At 35.3% G+C, this 22,480-nt stretch overlaps 1 protein-coding gene across 19 annotated transcripts in view; it reads right to left on the bottom strand.

The window, feature by feature from the left end:
- TDRD15 (tudor domain containing 15) overlaps nucleotides 1-22,480 on the bottom strand; it is a 320,944-nt gene that overhangs the window by 254,693 nt on the left and 43,771 nt on the right. For 10 of the 19 annotated variants that reach the window (XM_077152209.1, XM_077152193.1, XM_077152192.1 and 7 more), the window contains one exon: nucleotides 17,023-17,564. The exons of 3 other annotated variants lie outside the window; for them this stretch is intronic. The gene's annotated coding sequence lies outside the window, so the exon portion shown is untranslated. Of the gene's footprint in view, nucleotides 1-2,406; nucleotides 2,450-15,863; nucleotides 15,957-16,346; nucleotides 16,418-17,022; nucleotides 17,565-22,480 lie in introns of all 19 variants that reach the window. 6 more of the 19 variants (XM_077152201.1, XM_077152194.1, XM_077152199.1 and 3 more) reach the window with 3 other exon arrangements.

Here is a 22,480-nt window from a genome sequence, read left to right as displayed (position 1 = left end):
GGAATATATCTAGCTGAGAAGGTACAGAAGCAAAACAAGTAGAAACAAACTCAGCAAGGTCCAGATCTCAGTTTATAAATGTCACTCTCCACCAAAAGGTACCAGAGTTTCTTAGAGAAATGGTTGGTTCTAAGGATACCCCAAAGGAAAGAAGGTCTCAAAAATGGTGGGGATATGTCAAAAGGATACAGAAGTTGGTGTGAAGAGGTGTACACTGGCCAATTCTGGGACAATGTAAGAGCCAAAATGCATGATATTTAATGGATCATAACTATTAAACAAAATAGTAATCCGTAAGTCATCAATGATATATGAATATAAATGACAGTAAAAGGAGTGTGAGAGTGAGGAAGTGAGTGAGGGAGAATAAAGAAATAAGGGAGGGAGGGAAACAGGCCAAAAAGAAAGATGGAATTTAAAAATCACTATTTGACAACCATCATAGTAATAATTCATCAGACAAGAGTCATCAAGGATGCCAAAATTAGTAGGTCAAAATTTTATTTATAGTCTCACTAAACTACTCATTGCTCCTCATTAATAAGTACAAAACTTATTATAAAGAAACCTTGAAGACACCGTCTCAAAAGATACAGAAGTCAGTATCCTAATAGGAAAATCCACTATCATGTGCCTCTTGATATATAGCATCTATTCCTGCCAAAATGCATAACAAGATTCTAATCATGAGAAAACATAAAACAAACGCAAATTGAGGGTCATTCTACAAACTAACTATCCTGTATTCTTCAAAACTACCAAGGTCATGAACATCAAGACAAAACAGAAATTGCTCCAGATTTTGGCTCTAGATTGAAGAAAATTAAAGAGACACAGCATGTGTAATACAGAACTTAAACTGAATCCAAAATCAGAAAGAAAAAGGAAATTATAAATGACACTACTGGGGTAACTGGCAAAATGAGAATGAGGTCTATGGATTGGATGGTAGAATTGTTATCAATGTTGATTTTCCTGATTTTGATGGGTATACCATTATCATTCAGAAAATGTCCTAATTTATAGGAAATACACACTGAAGAGTTCACGGATATTGGATGCAACTTACTCTCTCAAATGGTTAAAGAATGTCATATGTATATAAATATACACACACACACACACGTGCATACAGATGCATACATAGACAAGTACAAAGAAACAAATAAAGCAAAGATGGTGAACCAAAGGATATGAGTGAAGGGTTATGGGAATACTTTTATTCTTGCAGTATTTCTTTAATTGCAAATTTTTTCAAAATAAAAGATTTTGAAACTATGAGATCACTTTCACACCAAATTAGTAAACAGTCAAAAGTAAAACAATATCGTTACTGGCATAAATTAGTAAAACTGAACACGACCACACCCTAAGATGTGGCAGCTCTAACCGTAGGAATATATCCTAGACACACTCTTGCCCATGTGCTCTAGAGGCTTATACAACAATGTATAATGGCACCACAGTTTGTAAAACACTGGAACTAGAAACAAAACAAATGACACCAGATAAAAAGGCATAAATTGTGTCATATTCATGTGTTATAAAGTAATGAAAATGAATGTGTTGTAACTACCTGCAAAATGAATGAACCTCAAAAATCTAATGATGATCAAACAAGTCATAGAAGAATACAAAAAATAGGGATCCATTTTTAAAATTAACAACACAAAATTAAATACTGTGCTGTTTATAGACACAAACATGGGTGGTACAGCCAATAACAACAAAATGATGACAAACTTCAGAGCAGTACTTTAGTCTTGGAGGAAGGGTACATAGGAATTTTCTTTGGTATTATTATGTTCTAATTCTTGGCCTCGGGGATGGCATTCACTTTATTATATATTAGTTATTTAAACTGTATATAAGTGTTGTAAAACACTGTTTTTTATATATTCTGTATTTCTTAATATACTAAAAGTCTGGAACATATGGGATCACAGCAAAGTTTCATCTAATCTAATAAGCAGGCAAAGATGATTCAAACTCAGGAAATCTACAAAAATAAATAATTATATCAACAAATGGAACAGGAAATTGTCATGATTGATTCATTGATGCTGAAAAAGTATTTAATACTATTCAGCAGCCCCTCCTAATAAAAACTCCAATAAAATAGAAGTAGAAGGGAACTACTTGAATAAAAACTACATACCAAATAAAAACAAAAAGCAAATATTAACCTACGTGTTTAAAGAAAAAATCTCTTATTTAAATCAGAAGCTGGAGTGATACTCACAGTCAATATTATTTATCACTCTCTTGGAAATTATAATGTGTGATAAGTGTAGGAATGTAAAGAATCAATTACAATAGCTCTGTTATTGGCAATATTTTATAACTAGAAAAATTTTTAAAACATAAATAATATGATACACTAATGAACTATAACACAAAACATACCTTAAAAAGCCCAATAGATTCTTTTTAGTCCAGACATAAGCATCTGGAAATAGATATAAGAAAAAGATTCCATTTCAATACTAATAAAAACCATAAAATATTTATTAATAAATTTAACAAACTACACAAATATAAGGCTGAAATCTTATCAAGAGACATAAGACCTTGTGAAATGAAAAGAAATTAGTAGTCTAGGTTCTCTTGGACCAACTCTCCTGCTAAGAATCTCGAAAGGCTCACGTCAATGGAAAGGATAACTTAACATAACAATATCCAGTTTTCCAAAATACAATATATATTCAATATAGACTTTATTAAAATTGCAAAAGGTTTTTTTCCTTAAAATGGATAAAGTTATCCTGAAGTTTAAACATAGAATAGTCAAGAAAAGGCAAGAAAAGTAGAATGAATAAGGGCATGATGATGGAGGTGATGGGGAGGCAAGAGGAAAAAAATGAACTATGCCTTACTGAAAATCAGAGTATATTATGTATGCCATGAAAAAGAAATCAATATGGTATTTGTATAGTAATAAATAAATAGATTAGTGGAGCAGAATAGAAAAATCTAAAAATAGATTCCACAATATATACAATTTTAATATACTGCCATGGTTGTAGTTAAATTCAAAATGAAAATGATAGATTATATTTAATAAATGGAACTGACAAAATTTGCTACAAATATGCAAAAAATATATATCCTTTACTTATGCCAGAGGTAAGAAGAAATTCCAGCTGGCAGTAGCAGTCTAGGTTGATTTGAACCAATTCTCATGTTAAGAAAATCTAAAAACTGCGGGCAAAATACAAAATACATTTGTTTGAAGGTATAAACTGAGCCACCATGGAAGGAGAATTTACAGAGCCAAAATCCAGGAAAGGAGAAAAGTCAAAATAGGAGAGACAAGCATTTGGTACAACTTTACCCAGAGAGGAAAGTAAATTGCAAAAGGCTGTGCCTGGAAAGCTTAAAAGCTGAACAAAACCTCTGGCAATCAGGCAGGCCTGGGAGAACACTGAAGCTCAGTGACCTCCAACTGGGTAAGGCCCTGAAAACATCCAGGGCTCTCGGTCAGATAAGCTCCGCTTAGGAAGGACAGATGAACTAGTAAGGACTAGCCCTCAAAAAGGAGTGAAAGCCTAGCTTCAAAGCATCTCAGCTCATGACTGAATAGAAGTAAATCACATAGAAGAAAGTATCTGTAAGATAATTTTTACATTAAATGTCCTTCAGTTAATCAAAAGTAAACAACAGAGAGTTAAAAAAATATAAAAGTAAACAATCTGGGAAGATGGCAGGGCAGACTGGATAGAGTTCACTCCTGTTCCGTGGAACAAGATAAGGGATGGGGAGAAAATGACCCAGACTGAGGCCCCAGGGTGTGAGTAATCAAACAGGGTCTCTATGCAGTTTTGAGGAGGACAGAGGCGGGGGATCAAGACCGGGAGAGCAGGGCGGATCGGGTGATGGTGCTCCCTGCTGGAGCGGGCTGCAGCATGAAGGGAGGTGCAATCAGAGGGAACAAACTATTCCTCCCCTTCAGCCTGCACAGCTGCTGGCTGGGGAAACCTCCCCATGTGGGAGTTGACAGCTCCAGTGGGGAGCCTGGAGGCGGACCTGATCATCCACCACGGGGGATCACCCGGCTGGGTGCAGGAATAGCCGTCACAGCAGGTGCGGTGTCTGGCAGACCCGCCAGTGTCACGTGTCGGCTGAAACCCCGGGTGCCAGTCCCACAGGGGACCGGCAGCCCAGCTGCCCAGGCTGGGGGCAGCACCCCCTGCGGTAAAAGTGGTCCTCCAGCTGCTGTGGCCAGGGGGTGCAGCCCGAGGGAGGCTGCCACCTGCTGATGAGAAGGTAAGTGATGCCGCCTAGTACAGTCAGGGAAGGGGAGCCTGAGTGGAGGGGGTGCCTCGGGATTACCACCTGCTGGGAAGAAGGGTAAGTGCAGACAGGCAAACTCCCTATCTGCCCAGGAATTTTTTTTTCTTAACATTCTTTTCTTTCCTCCCTTTTTAAAATATATTCTTTCTATATATTTTATTAGTATAATTGTTTTTCATCATTTTATTTTTATAGATTTTTTTATTCTTTATTTTGTACTTATTTACATATTTCATTTATTATTAATTTTTTCTTTAAAAAAACCAAGTCTGAGTTCACTCCCAGTAAATCTTGGGGTGTCTCATTTTGACTCTGGGGCCTACTACTGTTCAGGTGCTTTTGTTGTTTTTATTATATTCTTATTTTATTTTATAACTATCTTTCTGGGAGGCGGCGAGCGGGGAGTGCATGGGTCAGGAGTCGAGCCTGGGTCTGGTGGGTGGCCATTCTGCCACTGAAATACCTGTATATCCCAGGCTAAGAGACCCTCAAGTTGAATTGTATCCCCTACATGAGATCCAAACCTTGACTTGGCAGGGAATAACTGACAAAAAAAAAACGCAAAACGAAACTTACAATGAAAACCTAGTAAAGTCAAAACTTTAGATAAGTGAAGGAAACCAACTTGCAAGATAAACATACCAAAATAATCAAACCCCTTGAATAGGACAGTAAATCACAAAGCATGTGAAGATCCAAGCAAAACTGGCCCAGACAAATAACCAAATCAAAATTCCAGAGGGGGCACAGAATAATGAACAACTACTCAAGGATATTTATAAAGAAATAAACATGATCAGGAAGATACTAGAAGGGCACAAAGAAGAATGTGGAAGGTTAAATAGAAAAATGGCAGTTCTCACAGAAATGAAAGAAACAGGAGACCAAATGAGAAACGTACTAGAGACAGATTTGAAGAAGGGAGAAGAAGTGAGCTAGAAGGCAGAACAACTGAACTAGAGCACACAAAAGAACAAAAGGCAAGAAAGATGGAAAAAATGCAACTGGATCTTAAGACAAATGATGGACAACAAGAGGTGCACAAATATTAGAATCATTGATGTCCCAGAAGGAGAAGAGTAAAGGGCTAGGAAAGTTAGTTGAAGATATAATCGGGGAAAACTTCCCAATCCTTATAAAAGAAATAAATATGCAAATAGAAGACACCCAACAAACTCCAAATAGAATAAATCTGAATAGGCTTACTCCAGAACACATACAATAAAACTGTCAGGGGTTGAAGAGAAGCAGAAAGTCCTGAAAGCAGCACAAGAAAAGCAATCTACCACATACAAAGGAAAACAAGTAAGACTGACTTCGGACTACTCAGGAGGAATCATGGAAGCAAGCAGGCAGTGGTATGATATATTTAACATTCTGATGGAGAAAGGCTTTGATCCAAGAATTCTTTATCCAGCCAAGTTATTCTTCAAAATTAAGGGAGATACTAAAATTTTCAAAGATAAAGATTGAGAAAACTAGTCAACAAGAGACCTGCCCTTGTTGGGGTATAGAATTAGTATTTTTATCATTAGAAATACTAATTATATCAGCTGAAAAATAAAAAAAGACAGGAGAGGGAGACCTGGAGGAGAGCACAGAATTGAAGAGTACAAGTAATTATAATTTAAAGGGTAAAAAGAAAGAAGGAAAAAACACATAGATCTGACAAATAAAAACTACAGGATAAGATGGTATAGTCAAGAACTGCTTTCACAGTAAGTACTTTGAACATTAAAAGACTAAACTCACCAATTAAAAGATACCAACTGGCAGAATGGATTAAAAACATAATCCATTTATATGTTGTTTACAAGAGATACATTTTAGACTCAGGACAGAGTGAGACTGAAAGTGAAAGATGGAAAAAGATCTTCTATGCAAGCTGTAACCAAAAGAAAGCAGAAGTAGCTATATTAATATCAGACAAAATAGACCTTAAATGTCTCATAAGAGACAAAGAAGAACACTATGTATTAATAAAAGGGAAAATCCAATTCACCAAGAAGAAATAACAGTGATAAATGTGTACACTCCCAATCAAGGGGCTCCGAAGTACATGAGACAAACACTGGCAAAACTGAAGGGAGCTACAGACAATACGGCAGACATAGAGGTACACAAAAGCTAGAGATGGAGGAAAGGCTACCCAGAGGTTGAATCTAAATGCAAGGGAATAGACATGTGATAACTAATTAGTGGGTTTATAAGAAACACGGTCATATTGAAGGCGAATATGACTGAAAGGCAATGTATAGTGCCATGTATCATAATGATTAAATTTACGATTATAAATAAGTTCTCACAGGAACTATTCCTGTTTGATCGTGGACAAGAAGTCAATGGTAGAGGGATAGAGGGAAAACTGAAGATATATGCTATGGGTATTAGTTAACAGGAAGACATCAACAGTACCAAAGCACCACCAGGAGCAACTAACTGGGAGAGTGGGGATTGATAAGGGATAGTTTTGGTTTGATAGTTGGTAGCATTATGTTTGCCGGTTCTTTCTCATTATGGACTAATGAGAACTGTCAAAATTGAGAGTACTGCTAATTGTACAACCAAATGAAGATACTATAAGACATGGCTTGTTTACTTGTTTATCCATGATACCCAATAGATGGAGGGAGCCAAAGGATACAATGACTGAGAAGTATAAGAGCGATGGTGACACACTTATATGATGGAATTTGACATAGCTACAACAAGGAGAGACGTAGAGGAGCACACGACAAACTGAATGAACCTTGGGGACAATGGGCTGTGCAGAATGGGCAAGAAACAAAAGAACAAATATGGTTACGCCTCTCTCAGAAAATACTTGAGAAAATGAAAGCCTGGATTGTGGGCATTCCCCAAAGATCCCTATAGAACGGGAGAGTTAAAGGAGAAGGAGGAGGTATAACAGAGAAGTGGGATTTAACAAATGGGTATGGCTGCTGAATCACTATATTAATATTCCTTCTAGCCTACAGTGTTTTGGAGCAGCTAGAAGTTAAAATCTGAGATGATGGAATAGAAGCCCATGACAAACTCTGGGATCTGTTCTGTAACTATTTGTTGAACTGCGCTTTAAAAAATTATTGCTTCTTTCTTTCCTTTACTTTGTATACACCATATACATACATCATACCATAAAAAGTTAAAAAAAAAAAATAGGTGGTATCTAAACCCCAATCAACATCACTCCTGTTGACTCTTAACAACACCTAGGGCTTGAGACTCTATATATAAAGGTTTCATGCACTAGGTGTGCCTTCCTGGAACATACAATTCCTGGAGGTTCCTAGGTCAGATAAATCCTGAAACTCAGTGGGACCACCCTTTCCAAGATTATCAATTAATTTCATCCCTATATCCTTTAATGTGGACACCCTTGCCAACATAAGTCAGAACAGGCACAGATCCCTATAGTTTGGGAGAAGGATCAAAGGAGAAGGAGAAGGTAAAACAGAGAAAATGGGATTTAACAAATTAGTATGGCTGCTCAATCATTACATTAACATTTCTTCTGGCCTGCAGGGTTTTGGATGAGCTAGATGGAAAAATCTGAGATGGTGGAATGGTAACACATGACAAACTTTGGGATCTATTCTATAATTACCTGATGAAGTGTACTTTGAAAATTGTTGATTTTTCTTTTCTTTGCTTTGCATGCATGTCTATTTTATAATTAAAAAATAAATTTTAAGTAAACAATAAGACAACAATTGACAGAAAACCAGAAGGAAAAATAAACAATAAAAACAGAAGCAATTCTGATAATGGATATATTAGATACAGATTATCAAACAGTTGACAAATATGCCCAAGGTATTAAAAAATAAGATGGAAAATTTTAGTAGAAAATAGAAAACATTTAAAATCCTCAAATGGAAATCACAGAACTGAAAATGCAATAATAAATTTAAGAACTCAAGAGATGGGTATAATAGTAGATTGTACACAGCTAAAGTAGACAAGTCTGTAGAAAATATGCAGATGGAAGCACCAAGAATTTAAAACGATGGAAAATAAAGAAAAGAATTTGGACCTTGTGACAGTGAAAAGCTCTAACATGAGATTGGTTGGAATTCCAGAGGTAAGGAGAAAAATAAAGGGCAGAAGAAATATTATAAACATTGTGACTGAAAGTTTACTAAGGCTAACCAAAAAATAAAAATAAAAATCTCCAGGTATATATTCTAAAAAGTGCTATAACTGCACCACCCCCCCCAAAAAAAAACCAGTATAAACATGAAATTGAAAGCCACACCACACAAAAACCACCAGAAGCAAAGATAAAAAAAAAAAAGTAGTACTTAAAAGTACTCAGATCTTACTAAAAGTAGCTGGGATGAGGGGCTGGGGTGTGAGTAGGGCAGTGTATATTACTTTGTAAGAAGCATCAATAAGACTTAAAACTACTTTGTAACATATATTATAGAAGTCAGAAGACAATGGAAAGACATCTTTAAAAGTCTGAAAGAAAGTAACACGATAAAATTCTACACCAAATGAAAATATTCTTCAAAATCAAAGGCAAAGAAAAGACATTTAAAGATGAAGTGTGGGAATTCCTTAACAGAACAAATGCGCTAAAAGAAATACTAAAGGGAGTCCAGAAAGAAGTAAAAGTTCTCAAAGGGAAACACAGAAATACAATTTTAAACAAAGCACAAAGTAAATGGTAGATATGTGGGTAAAAATAAAGGACTGACTGTTAAAACAATCAAAATTTTAATTTCATGAAATTAAAATGACAGTACCAACACAAAAGATGAAAAGAGATAAAGAGTTAAATTGTTCCAAGGTCCTACCACTATGTAAAAGTGGAAAAAGTGTTAATTTATTTCTACTCTACTGAGTGTAGGATTTATGTTACCATCTCTGGTGAACACTAAAACTGTAAAAGAATGGAAAAGAATGGAAAAATAAAGATAAATAGAAGAAGAATTAGAATAACAAAAATGTACACTGATTGATCCAAACCAAAGTAAAGCAGGTGAAAATAAAATAGAAATAAAAACTAGTAATATAGTATATATAAGCCCACATATACCCCTAATAACATTAAATGTCAGAGAGTAAATACTCCATTTAAAAGAAAAATAGTAAGACTGGAAGAAAAATAACTATATATTGTACTCAAAACATATATCTTAAATGGAAGGACAAAGGTTGAAAATAAAAGGAAAAATAGGAATCAGAAAAATCACCCAAACACTAACTAAATGAAAGCTGATGTAGCTATACTAATACTAAACTAAGTTGGTTTTAAGGCAAGAAGCACCACAAGAGATATAAAGGAGCCTTTTATAATGATAGCAGGGCCAGCCCACCAGGGGTGTGTGTGTATGTATATATTTTAACAATTCAAATGTGTATACACCTAGTGACATAATTTCAAAACATATAAAGCAAAAAGTAACAGTAACTAAAAGAAGAAATAGACAAATCCAATATAAATCAAAGTAGGATACGATAATATATCCCTATCAGTAACTGATATAAAAAGCTGACAAAAGAAAACAAATAAGGAAGTAAAACACCTTAATAAATACAATTAACAAAATTAATCTGACTGATACTTTTGGAAAACTGCACTCAACAAGCAGAGAATATAGAGGCTTTTCAAGTGATATGCAACATTAACAAAACTGACTATATGGTGATCATTAAAACAAACCTAACACATTTTAAAGAATATAAATTATCTAAGTACATTCTCTGATCACTATGGAATTAAGCCAAAAAAAAACCATAACAGAAACGATAATTCGAAAAATGTCCGAATGTTTGAAAATTAAATAATATATTTCTAAACAATTCATGTTTCAAAGAATAAACAGAAATGGAACTTTAAAAAATTTTTAACTAGATGATAATGAATCTATAACATTTACCCATCTCAAGAAGTTAGAAAAAGAAAATCAAATTAAATACAAAGGAAATAAAACTCAGCACAGAATTTAATGAAAGAAAAATAAATGCCCTCAATATCAGTGCCTGGATAGTGACGTTAATACCATACTCCAATAAAAGGATCCAAGGCTCCTTGGAGAAGTGGTTGACTCTAGGGTTCAGGCAGGAAATAAGATGCACCTGGAGCATCTTGTAGTGCTAAACAACAAGGAAATGTTCAAAAACCAAAATAACAAGATTATGTCAAAGGGACACAGAAGCCAACTGAAAGAGGCTGCCGTGGCAAGAGCTGCAATAATATAAGAAACAAAATAAACATCAAAATACTAGATTATAACCCAAAAAGAATAAAACAAATATACAGAAATCCACTGTGGTATAAATAAATAATTAAATGGAGAAGAACAGACGAACCTGCCATACAGAGTAATTCCAGTTAATTTATGAAGATACTTCCCCCTTAATGAGGTGGAGCAAAACTCCTTACTCCATAAGAGTAAGATGTGGATAGTGACTTCCTTATAAAAGGTACATTATGAAGATGGGTAAAAAGAGTAATTTTATAGGAGAGAAAGCTGACAAGTATTACTACACCCCAGGGATAAAGGTTTACATCATCTATGATAAGTCACTTTAATAGCACATACCCTGATAATGTGATCCAAACGGCAATTTACCACTAGGCTTCCTCTCAAACACCCATAACTACTAACAACCAGAAAAATAAATGACCAATATCAGGAAATATTTTTTTAAAGATATCATTATAGATTGTAAGTCTGTTTAAGATCATATAAAGGTATTATGAACAAATTTATGATATAATTTTGCATGAACTGACAAAAAAGTTTATCAAATCTTAAACAAGAACAGAAAATCATTTTGGTTGACCCCATATTTTAAAAATGGAATATCGATTTAAAATCTTCCTACAAAGAAATCTTCAGGTTCACAGACCTCACTTGTCAATTCTTGCAAACATGTAAAAGAACAAGATGCAAATCTTATATGAAAAGGCTTTCAGAAAAGAAATACTTTCCTATTCAATTTTTGAGACTAATTTAATTATTAATTTCACATTTTGATATGAAATAAACTCTCTAGGGTTATTATAAGAAAGGAAAAGTATAGGCCAACCTGTCTAATTATCTTAGAGGCAAAAATCCAAACTTATGAAATTAAATCCAGAGAAGTATATAAATGATAACACATCATGACTAATGAGCATTTACTGCACAACTTATGGTCGACTTAGTTTTAAAAGTGAAACAATGAAATAAACCACATTAAAAAAGATTAAATTAAATGACAACATTCAGCACCCATACATTCTAAAAACTGTTAGCAAACTAGAAACAGAAACAAACTATCTTGGTTTAATAAAGACTATCTAAAAGGTTACTTTCAATAAACACCATACTTAATGGTGAAATACTGACAGGTTATTTTCCAAGATTAGGAATAATACAAGAATGCAATTGCTGGTTCTCTTTTATATTGAACAGAAATCCAATGCACTGAGGGCAAGAAAAAGTTTTAAAGATACAAAGATCGAAAAGGAAGAAAAACACTGCCATTTTTCAAAAGGAACATTGTTACATATGTAGACAATAGATAAACTTGAGATCACTAGTTAGAAAGTCACTACACAAAAACTATGTTTCTATAGCCAATAAACAAAAAATAAAATTTTAAAAATGATATCATTTGCAATAGCATCTAAAACATCAAATGCCTACGAATACATCTAATGAAAGATTTTAAAAATCACTATTGAAAACTATAAATTCTTTTTCAAAAAATTTGAAAACATCTAAGTAAATATAAGGGAGGAATACTCAATATTATAAATCTGTAATTCATCTCTAAATACATCCAAAGCAATCTCAATGAACTAAAGTTTCTGTATGAAAATTTAAAAAGCTGATTTTAAAATCTACATAGAAATGCAAAAGCAAAGAAGAGCTAAGGCAGTCTCATAAAGAACAAAAATCCTGGTGAGTTTACACTGGTGAGCTTATACTGGCAGACTCAAGACTTTAAGAATAAGGGGTGCAAGTGTAGTTCAGTGGTAAAATTCTCATCTGCCATGTGTGAGACCCAAGTTTAATAACTGGCCCACACACCCCCACCAAAAAAAAATTGTGAACAAAATTCTCTATGATATACATATCACAAATCTGCCTCTGGTGTATGTATGTATAGATATAGAAGCACATATATGTAGGGAGATACATAAAAAAAACTTAGTATAAAGTCATAGTTATTAAGACAGTATAATAAGAACACATAAAATTCAAAAAAAAGAACAATGAAAGAACACAAAGTCCAGAAACCTAGCTACGTATATATAAACATTTAATTTATGCCAAAAGGGATAATTCAGTAAAACAGGGTAAGAATGGCTTTCATCAATAAATGGCAGTGTACCAACTGAATAGCTGTAAGATGAACATTGACCCATTCTTCATATATTATATACAAATTAATTTTATATGAATTATAGATTGAACTAAGCAAATAAATAAATTTTTATAATAGGAAACTTCCTCATTAACTTCGGGTACTCAAAAGATTTCCTAAACAGAACAGAAAAAGGTACTAACCATAATGAAAAACAAATATACACACTGAAATAATTAAAAGTAAAAATTTCTGCTAATCAAAAAAAAAAATTTTTAAGCCCACAAAGAGTAAAAATGCAAGCCCCAAGTAGCAAAGACTCTGAGACAAAGGGCCTGTATCCAGAATATATAAAGAAGTCCTACAATCAGTAAGAAAATCTATCTTGTAGAAAAGCGGTCAAGAAAGAGTAATTCACAAGAAAAGATAATTAAATGACCAATAAACATAAAAAAGCAGCTCAATTTCATTGTTATGGGCATTCATATTAAAATCACAGTGAGATAAGAGTTATTCATCAGCATAAGTAAAGAAAAAAAAAAAACACAACACCAAGTATTGGATAATATGCAGAGTAACTGAAAACCTTCATACCACTTATGGAAGTGTAAACTGGTAAAACCACCGTCTTGGTTTCCTGGCAGCTATGACAAATACCAGAGAGGAACAGAGTAGCCCACGGTTTCAGAGTTTAGAATGCTTGCTTCCTTCCCAGGGCGATAGCATGGTGGCTGTCTAGCAATCACTGGTTTCTTGGTTTTCCTGTCACATGGCAATGCCTCTCATTTTTCTGACAGGTTCTAACTTTCATCTTTCTGTTCCTCCCTGTGGCTTTTCCCACTGCCTTCTCTATAAGGCTTTTGGTAATAGGATTAAGACCTCTTCTGATTTAGTTAGCCACACTGTAATTAAAAACAACATTGTCAAAAGGTCCTATTTACAACGGGTTCATACCCACAGGAATGGATTAAGAATATGTTTTTTCTGGGGTAATAACTCAACCTGCCAGAACCACTTTGAAAAACATTTTTGGCAGAATCTAACAATTTACTGAAGCTGAATGTATACACACCTTATGAGCCATCAATTTCCCTCTGAAATAAGAACCCAACTGAAATGCATGCAGAAAAACATCAAGAACAATGCACAAGAATGTTCACAGCTTCATTATTCCATATATCTAAAAACTGGAAACAATCCAAACATTCATCAAAAGTAGCATTTTAGGGCAGGCCATGGTGGCTAAGCAGGCAAAGTTCTTGCCTGCCATGCTGGAGACCCAAGTTTGATTCCCGGTGCCTGCCTATGCAAAAAAAAAAAAAAAAAAGCATCTTAGTTAGCTCAGCTGATGTGACAAATGTCACACAACGGCTTGGAGTAAGCATCAATAATTATTTGGTCCGTAGTTTTAGAGACTAGAAGTACCAAATCAAGGCATGTACAAAGCCATGCTTTCTCTCCGAGTCTGCAGCATTCTGGGGACGGCTTGCTGCAATCCTCCGAGTTCCCTGACTTGCATCTCTGCCTCCATCATATGGTGATGTCCTTGGTTTCCTCCCGTGGGTTCTTTTGACCACTGCATCTTCTGAATTCTCCCAGTTTCTGGTTTCCACTGACTGTATCCAAATGTCCTCTTTATATGGCCACCAGTAATATTCAGTTTGGCCACACCATAGCCAATAATATCTTCAAAAGCCCCTATTTTCAAATGGGTTCACTCCCATAGTAAAATGAATTAAGACTAAAAGCATGTCTTTGGTTTGATGTTCATGATTCAATACACCACAAATACAACAGTGAGTAGACACAGTCATACAATGGAATACCATACAGCAAGAATGAATGAACTGATAACACAATACAATGTGGATACGATTCACAAACAAAATGTTAAGTGAAAGATATTGGATACCGAAAATACATACCGTATGACTTCATTTATATTAAGGTCAATGACAACCAAACTGAACTATAGTGTTTGGGGATCCAATTTAGGAGACAAAAAAATAAAGAAGCAGGAAGGTGATTATCATAGATAGCAAGATAATAATTGGTTTGGGAGAACACAGGTTTAGTAATTAAGAAGGGGCAGTAATGTTGTAACTGGCTAATCAGTGATAACATGGATGGATTCACTTTGGATAATTACACTTGTATAATACACTTTACTGTGTGTACATGTACATTACCTTTCAATTTTAAAAAGTGTATTAATAAAAAATTTCAGAGGGACTAAATGTAAAGTTCAAACAATAAAAACTTTCAAAAAAAAACTGGGAGAAAATCCATTTTGAAGGAAATTTTCTTAATTACATCTAGAAACCCAGAGTTCCCAAAACAAATACAGATAAGTCAAACTATATGAATAGATTAAAATGTTATTATATCTTTTCCATTCAAAATATTTGTAAACTGGATGAAAAACAAGGGATTAACTTTCTATAATATGACAAGTGCAAAAGACAAAACTAGAAAATTCACAGAAGAGTAAATCCAAAGTCCACAAACACATAAAAAGGTGTTTAAATTCTCTAGTAATGAGGAAATTCCAACTAAAAGAACAAATCACTTTACAATCATCCTATTGGCAAAAATGTACAAAATGCTATAAAATCAAATGAATGGAAAAGACATTACCAAACATTTCTAATAGATACTTAGGCCATTTATGAAAACTATATGGTAACAGCTGTACAAATTTAAAATACATTCTTTTACCCAGCAATCTCACTGATACAAAATTATCTTGTACAAACAGTTTTACAAGTAAGTATATACATGCCCAAATGCAATTGCAATTATATTCAAAGGGAGAAAAAAATCAGAAAATGTGACTGGCCACAAAAAGACAAACTGCTGAAGACCAAATTGAAATATAGCAACACTTCTAAATATTATGTATACATTTAAAATAATGACTTGAGAGGAAATACATTTTTTTTATTTTAGAAAGATTCCAAAATACAGAAAATTGTATATGATCTTATTTTTCTAAAACACATAAAAATAGTAAGCAGGGGCGGGCCGCGGTGGCTCAGCGGGCAAAGTGCTTGCCTGCTATGCCGGAGGACCTCGGTTCGATTCCCGGCCCCAGCCCATGTAAAAAACAAACAAACAAACAAAACACAATAAAACAAGAAAATGTTTAAAGATGTTTCCCTTTCTTCCTTCCATCCTTCCTTCCTTCTCTCTGTCTTTCCTTCCCTTCCTCCCTCTTTAAAAAAAAAAAAAAAAAAAAAAAATAGTAAGCAGGTTCTTACATGTTTATCCAAGTAGACGCACCCATATATTGAATTACAGGAACATGGAGAAAAAATTGGAAGAATATATTCTCAGCTGTTACTATGACCGAGCTAGGGGCAGAAGAGGCAGACTTAAATGAATAGAGAAGGGAAGAGGGGACAAGAACCAAGCAAATAAGGAAAAGAAAAAAAGAAACAGAAGAATTCATGATATGATCATATATTTTCATTTATATTAAATTATATGAGATATATGTATAAGATCATGCATCCCCCCCAAAAAAAAAAACATTGACCCATACTGTTTGACACCTGAAATGGGTTCCCCCCTCTTAAAAGAGTTTCAAAGCTTAAGAGGAAGACTGTTGTGAAAAGATAAATAGAAATAAACGTTAAAAAGAATTTAAACCACATAGGACTGAATGCCACTAGATGTCAGTAAAACTCCCCCAAATATAACTGAAACATTTCCCTAACCATTAGAAAAATCTGCTTTTTTACCTACAATCTTCACTTCATAGTATAGTTGTACAATATTCAAATTAAATTCATAGTTATCAGGAAAGAAGTCCCTTAAAAGACAGAAGACAAGACTCACTAATAAATGGGTTAATATTGCTATAGAATCCCTATTTCTAAGATATCTGTAACATTTTCACATTACTTTTTAAACTCATGAAATATGTCCTCTCATTAGATGACAAAATTCAATATGCAATTATCAATAAGCAATTATCTCATATCTATTATGTATAAAATATACAGGCAATGTGAAAGAATCATTATGCTTACTGAGTTTTTAATTAAGTAGAACTGCACGTTAAGTGGAGTACTTATAAACGTGTGCAAACTAATGTATAATAGCATATCACCTATATAGAACTTAGAACTAATCATGGATTCATAGTCCTAAATCAAGTTTAAAAAATAAATAAGCCCACAGGCAGCTAAACTGTCACAAATTTTTTAAATGAACCTCATACTTTACTCATAACCACCCTTACTCTTATATTTTTTTAAGTTATCCTGTTGTTTCAGTTACTATCTCAAATCTTAGAGTACAAAACAAAAACTGTTTCACTAAGGTTATGGTTTCTGTGGGTTAGGAACATGGACAGGGCATGATGAAATTGGTTGTCACTGCACAATATCCATGGCCTCAACAAGGATAACTTACATGGCTGAGATCTGGAACTGCTGACAGGAGCCTTTATGTTTACATACGGCTCTCCGTGTGGCTTGGGTTTTCTCACAGTGTGGCTACCTCAGGTAGCTGGACTTCACAAATGATGGTTGAGGGCTCCAGGTGCAAGTGTTCAGAAAATGTGGTGAATGCTGCATTGCCTTTTATGACAGCATTGTAAAGTCACAAGGCATTACTTATACCGTATACTGCTGGTCAAACTAGCTATAAGCCGCCCAGATCCAAGGGAAGGATAATTATACTCTGCCTTGTGATGGGGAGTGGCAAAAGGAAATATTGTTGCAACCAACTTTGGAAAACACAATCTGAACACGATCTGCCCACTGGCCACAACAAATCACACCCTTCCCAAATGCAGAATACAGCAGACCACCCCCACTCCAAAACCATCAGTCTCATTCCATTATGGTATCAGGACAAACTCTGGGATCTCATCTTCTAAATCAGATCCAGATGCAGATTAGGCTCCCCAGAAGTAGTAGTTCCTCAAGTACAGTTTTTCTTGAATGGAAGACCTATAACCAAAGTGATATGTTAGCTCCCACATATCCAACATACAACTAGGGAATAAACATAAAATAACTTCTGAAGACACTCTCATTCAATTTTCTTTAAAATGGTAAACTATAAGGTACACAGCAGTCACCAGTCCACAGCAATTCTACAGAAATCCAATTGTGTACATTGCCAGTTCATTGATTAAGTCTTAGTTCTCTCCCTGGGAATTACATTCCATGGTTCTGCCTCCACCCTCAAAGCTTTTGGTTTCATCCTCCAACTCACCTTTCCTTCCCCATGCTTGCATCTGAGTAATATTCTCAACCTGCTTCATGGTCATAGGATTTGGGGAGTCCAAAGGACTTTTTAAAATTTTTTTTATTTTGGTATTATCTCTTTTTAACCCCAGTACAAATTGATGCAATTCCTTTAAATACCTTTGTGGGTCTTTACTATCTACTCCATTGGTCTACACCCACAAATATCTCTGAAGTATGTCCTTCTCTACCTTAGGCTCCCCATGATGCTGCATGGAACAACACCCTTAAGATCTGTAAGACATGCCCTTAAAGAAAGGGTGTGTGAGAAACTAAGATACTTCTGTGGCCTTACCAAAAGGTTTTTCAGTCACATCCAGATTTCATTACATTTCTTAACCAGAGGCATTTTCCTGACAGCCTATGAATTTTATCTTTACCCTGAGACCCTTTTAGAATTTGAGAGTATTTTGCCACCTAGAAAGGTTAGGACTGAGAAACAGTTTTATTTTTGAAACAAGCAATTTCTGGATCCTTCACATTTCTCCATTTTTACTGAAAACTGAAAAAAAAAAAAGCAAACAAACAAATGACTGAATTTTTAGCTTCATTTTCCCTATCCTTTTCCTATTATTACCAAGTAACCAGTTGGTACTTCAAACGTTTTGCCTAGAAACAGCTTGATTCTTCTGTTCATTAAGTGTATCTTCTATTTTCCATATTATAGCATGCAGCAGCTTTGCTAAATCTCTTCTATTATATAACAAGGATCTCCACTATCTTTTCAGCAGCTTGCAGCATTTTCAACTTTCTTAAAGCCCTCACTGACAGCCTCCTTGAAAGGCCTGGCATATTTTCCTTAACAGTTTTTTCAAGGCCCTTCCATCTTTGACCACTGCTTGGTCCAAAAGTTATGGTAGCACCTCACTTCTGGTAGCACCTCACTTCTGATACCAAAATCTGTTTCAGTTATCGCTACACAATAATCTATTCCAGAATTTCATGGTAAAAAAAAATCTATCCAAACATTCATGGTAAAAAATGATACTATGCTCACAAATTCTGTGAAGCTGGGTTTCGCTTCTCTCTCACTTACAATGTTTCGGCCTCACACCTAGGGAAACCCATATAGTTTTAGGCTGGAACTATCAAAAAAGCGACTAAAAGATCCTCTCCATGTGACATGGGGCTTCCTCACAGCAGTGACTTCAAGGTGTCTGCACTTACTGCTTGGCAGCTCGGCAGTAAGCATAAATATTCCAGCATACAAGGAATAAGTGAATCTCTTTAATGACACAGTCTCAGAAGTTACACAGAAATCACTTCTGCTGTACTCTCTGCTAAAGAAGCACATCCACCCAGGTTTAAGAAAAGAGGGATCAAACTCTTCCTGTTAAAGCAGATTGAAATGGCAAAGTGACAGTGATGAAGAGAACGTGGACAGGAGACAGTGTCGTGGCCATCTCTGGAAAATACAACCCACCACACCAGTCCATCAAGGAATAAACATTGATGAAGAGAACGTGGACAGGAGACAGTGTCGTGGCATCTCTGGAAAATACAACCCACCACACCTGTCCATCAAGGAATGAACAGTGAAGGAGGCCAAAGGGCCACTATCCACATGCGTAATGACAGCAGGAAGAACAGCTTCAACCCATGCACTTATTTTTGCTGCCTCTCAAAACCCTGTTAAAATAACAGGAAAAACATTAATAAGATAAATTTTCAGTAGTACAAAAATGATGAAAATGGGAATGATGGCAAATTAGTTGATGCCTATTCCTTTGGTCTGATCTGGGGAGATTTTTCTGGGAGATACCTGTGGAGTCAATTTCACACCCTTTCCCATTCTCAGTAAGGGTTGCCTGCCACCCACAACCTCAAGTTCCCCTTCTCCTTTATGTCCCTTTATCCTGTCCTACGAAAGTATGGTTGATTAAATTATGTAACCCCATCCAGACATGTTCTTGGCCTTGATTCACATTACTGTGGGTGCAAACTGACTTATAGATTTCCTGAAGATGTTATTTCAGTTAAGATACGGTCCAAATGAATGAGGTTGGGCCTTAAACTCAGTTTACTGTAGTCCTTTATAAGGAGAAGAAATTCAAAGACAAAGAAAGCCACAGGGAGGAGCCAGAAGCCAAAAGTCTATAGAACCTGGAAGAGAAAGGAGAGGACATCACCATGTGACAGAAAAATGTAGGACTCAAAGGACTGCTCGGTCCAGAATGCTCCTAGCCCCAACAGGAAGCAGACCTTCTAGTTTCTGCAACTGTGAGCCAATAAACTCCTATTATTTAAGACACAATCAGATTATGTTATTTGTGATCACAGCCTAAAAAGCCTAAGATAGAAGGTAAGAACTTCAGCCCATCTGTTTTGAAAACAAGATCTTGATGGAGAGTGAGGGCCAATCTATATGAAGATAGGATTTCCAAGGGCATATCCCACAGTGAAGTATTACTTTTATGAAGGAGGAGATGAATGTACAGGACTCCAAAAAAATCCTGTATAGGGAAAAATCTGACCAAAGATGCCCAGCTGAATCCCAAAGGCCTGGGTTATTATCCGCCCCAGTCAGTAGGACTAGAAGATAGGAGGCTTACACTCTAAAGCAACAGTTCTCAAACTGTGGTCTAGGACTAGCAGGGATCTTTAAAATCCTTTTAGGAAGTCTAAGATAAAAAGTTATTTTCATAATAATAATAACAAGTCATTAGCCTTTTGCCTTTTTCACTCCTATTCTCACCTGAGGTTGCATGGCATGCGATACAGCAACAAAGTGAACACAGCAGCAGATATGAGAATCTACCTATATTCTACTAAGCCAGACTTGAAAGAGATTTACAACAATTTAAAATAATCCATTTTTCTCACTGTTTTGGTTTCACAAATACAGTTTTTTATAAAACCAGTTAATTATGTTAAAATACAATTAAAATTTTATTTTATAATTAAATATACTTTTAAATCCTCAGTTTTATTTTCTAATACTGTAAATTTTGATAGACACAACCCATATAAACAAATCTGTGGGGTCTTCAATAATTATTAAGATTTTGACCAGAATTTAAGATCCATTGATCTAGAAAAATCATACCAAAAACCAAGACAGGCTCTGAATTACATAAAGCCAACTACAACAGAGGACAAGTCTATGCCATCAATAGGGAGAATTTTAATCCATCTCCTAATATGGCTCCTACCATCCAGCAGACTGACTTGTATTTACTAAACAAAGGATAAGAGGATGGTCACCAAGAGAAAATGAGCAAATAAAAACCAACATAAAAAAATACCAGATCATCCTTCAGCCCATGAATGGAAAAGTTCCAACCACCTTTTTAGTTCCTTCACTCATGAAAAGGAGTGGACAAAAAGGGTATCTGAAGAAATACTGAAAAAGAAAGAGAATAAAACCAATTGTGCATTTGTTTCCCAGCCTATGCACCCCCCCAAAAAAAAACAAGAACAAAACTGTTCAAAGAGCAAAATAAAACTTCAGAACAGCAATTTTTCACCACTGAAATAAAATATAAAGCTATAAACAATGATCAGATGAGTATAAAAGACCCTTTTTCTCAGATAAGTAAGTGCATGAGTACAAGGAATCTTGCATCTATTTTGATGGCTCACAATTCAAATACAAAGCGTGTACTGCGCGGCTCATTAAAAAGCTTTCATGTTCGCCTGTGCTTTCCTTCCCCTTCACACCATATCCTTCACATTTATTAAAGTATTACACAAGTGTACTCCGTGGAATTTTGTGAGCCCTTTCAATTATCTGATCCTATGGACCTTCTACAGCTGAGAGTGGTTTCAACAGCTGACTCAGTTGACTAAACTGTAGAAGCAATGATGTCTAACATTATATGAAAGTTGAATGCCCAGAATTTACTTGATATAAAATACAGCAATGGTTCTCAAAGTGTGTTCTCCAGTCCAGCAGCATCACTATCACTTGCAAAGGTCTAAAAAATTAAAATTTTCAGGCCTAACCTAGACCTACTGAATTAGAAACTGATTGGGATCCAGTAATCTGTGACTTTAACAAACCCTCCAGGAGATTCTGATGCATGCTAGAGTTTGATAAAACCTAATATATAAAACCTAAAGGCATGGGAAATAGGATGGTTAGTGTATTTATTATGTATGACCTGCTCACCCACTCCTCACAACCCTCAGGAGAGTCCAGAGAACACGTCTTTCACCACCAACCAAGATACATTTTGGTGAAGGCTCCGTAGTAACTACTAGCTGCATGTTAGGAATGTAAGTAACATATGCCACCCCTGAAATGAGTTCACTCTGATCATTAGGAATGGTGGGATTCCTGAGTGGCAGAAACAAAGAGTAGAGTGGCAGAAACCATCAGTGACAGGCGTTTATGGCTACTATAATGGGAAGTAATTAAAACCACAGATCTTTGGCAATGATTAACAGATCACAGTATTCCTAGAAATGGGAGAGAGGACAGCTTACTAAATTTTACTTACCCTGCATTAAGACATAAAGTTTTAAGATTGATGAATGGAGATCTAACAGTCAGTACAATAGTCACTGGCTCTCAGCCTACAAAAACATCCTGAATAAGTCAAAACTGGTTCCATTGAACTACTACATTGCCAGAAATTTCTACAGAATGTCTTTCTCCCAGCCTTCCTCAAGGG

This window comes from Tamandua tetradactyla, chromosome 3 (genome assembly GCF_023851605.1).
Source record: "Tamandua tetradactyla isolate mTamTet1 chromosome 3, mTamTet1.pri, whole genome shotgun sequence".
NCBI lineage: Eukaryota > Metazoa > Chordata > Mammalia > Pilosa > Myrmecophagidae > Tamandua > Tamandua tetradactyla.
The sequence above is the reverse complement of the archived record's forward strand: the minus strand, read 5'-3'. Positions and strand labels throughout refer to the sequence as shown.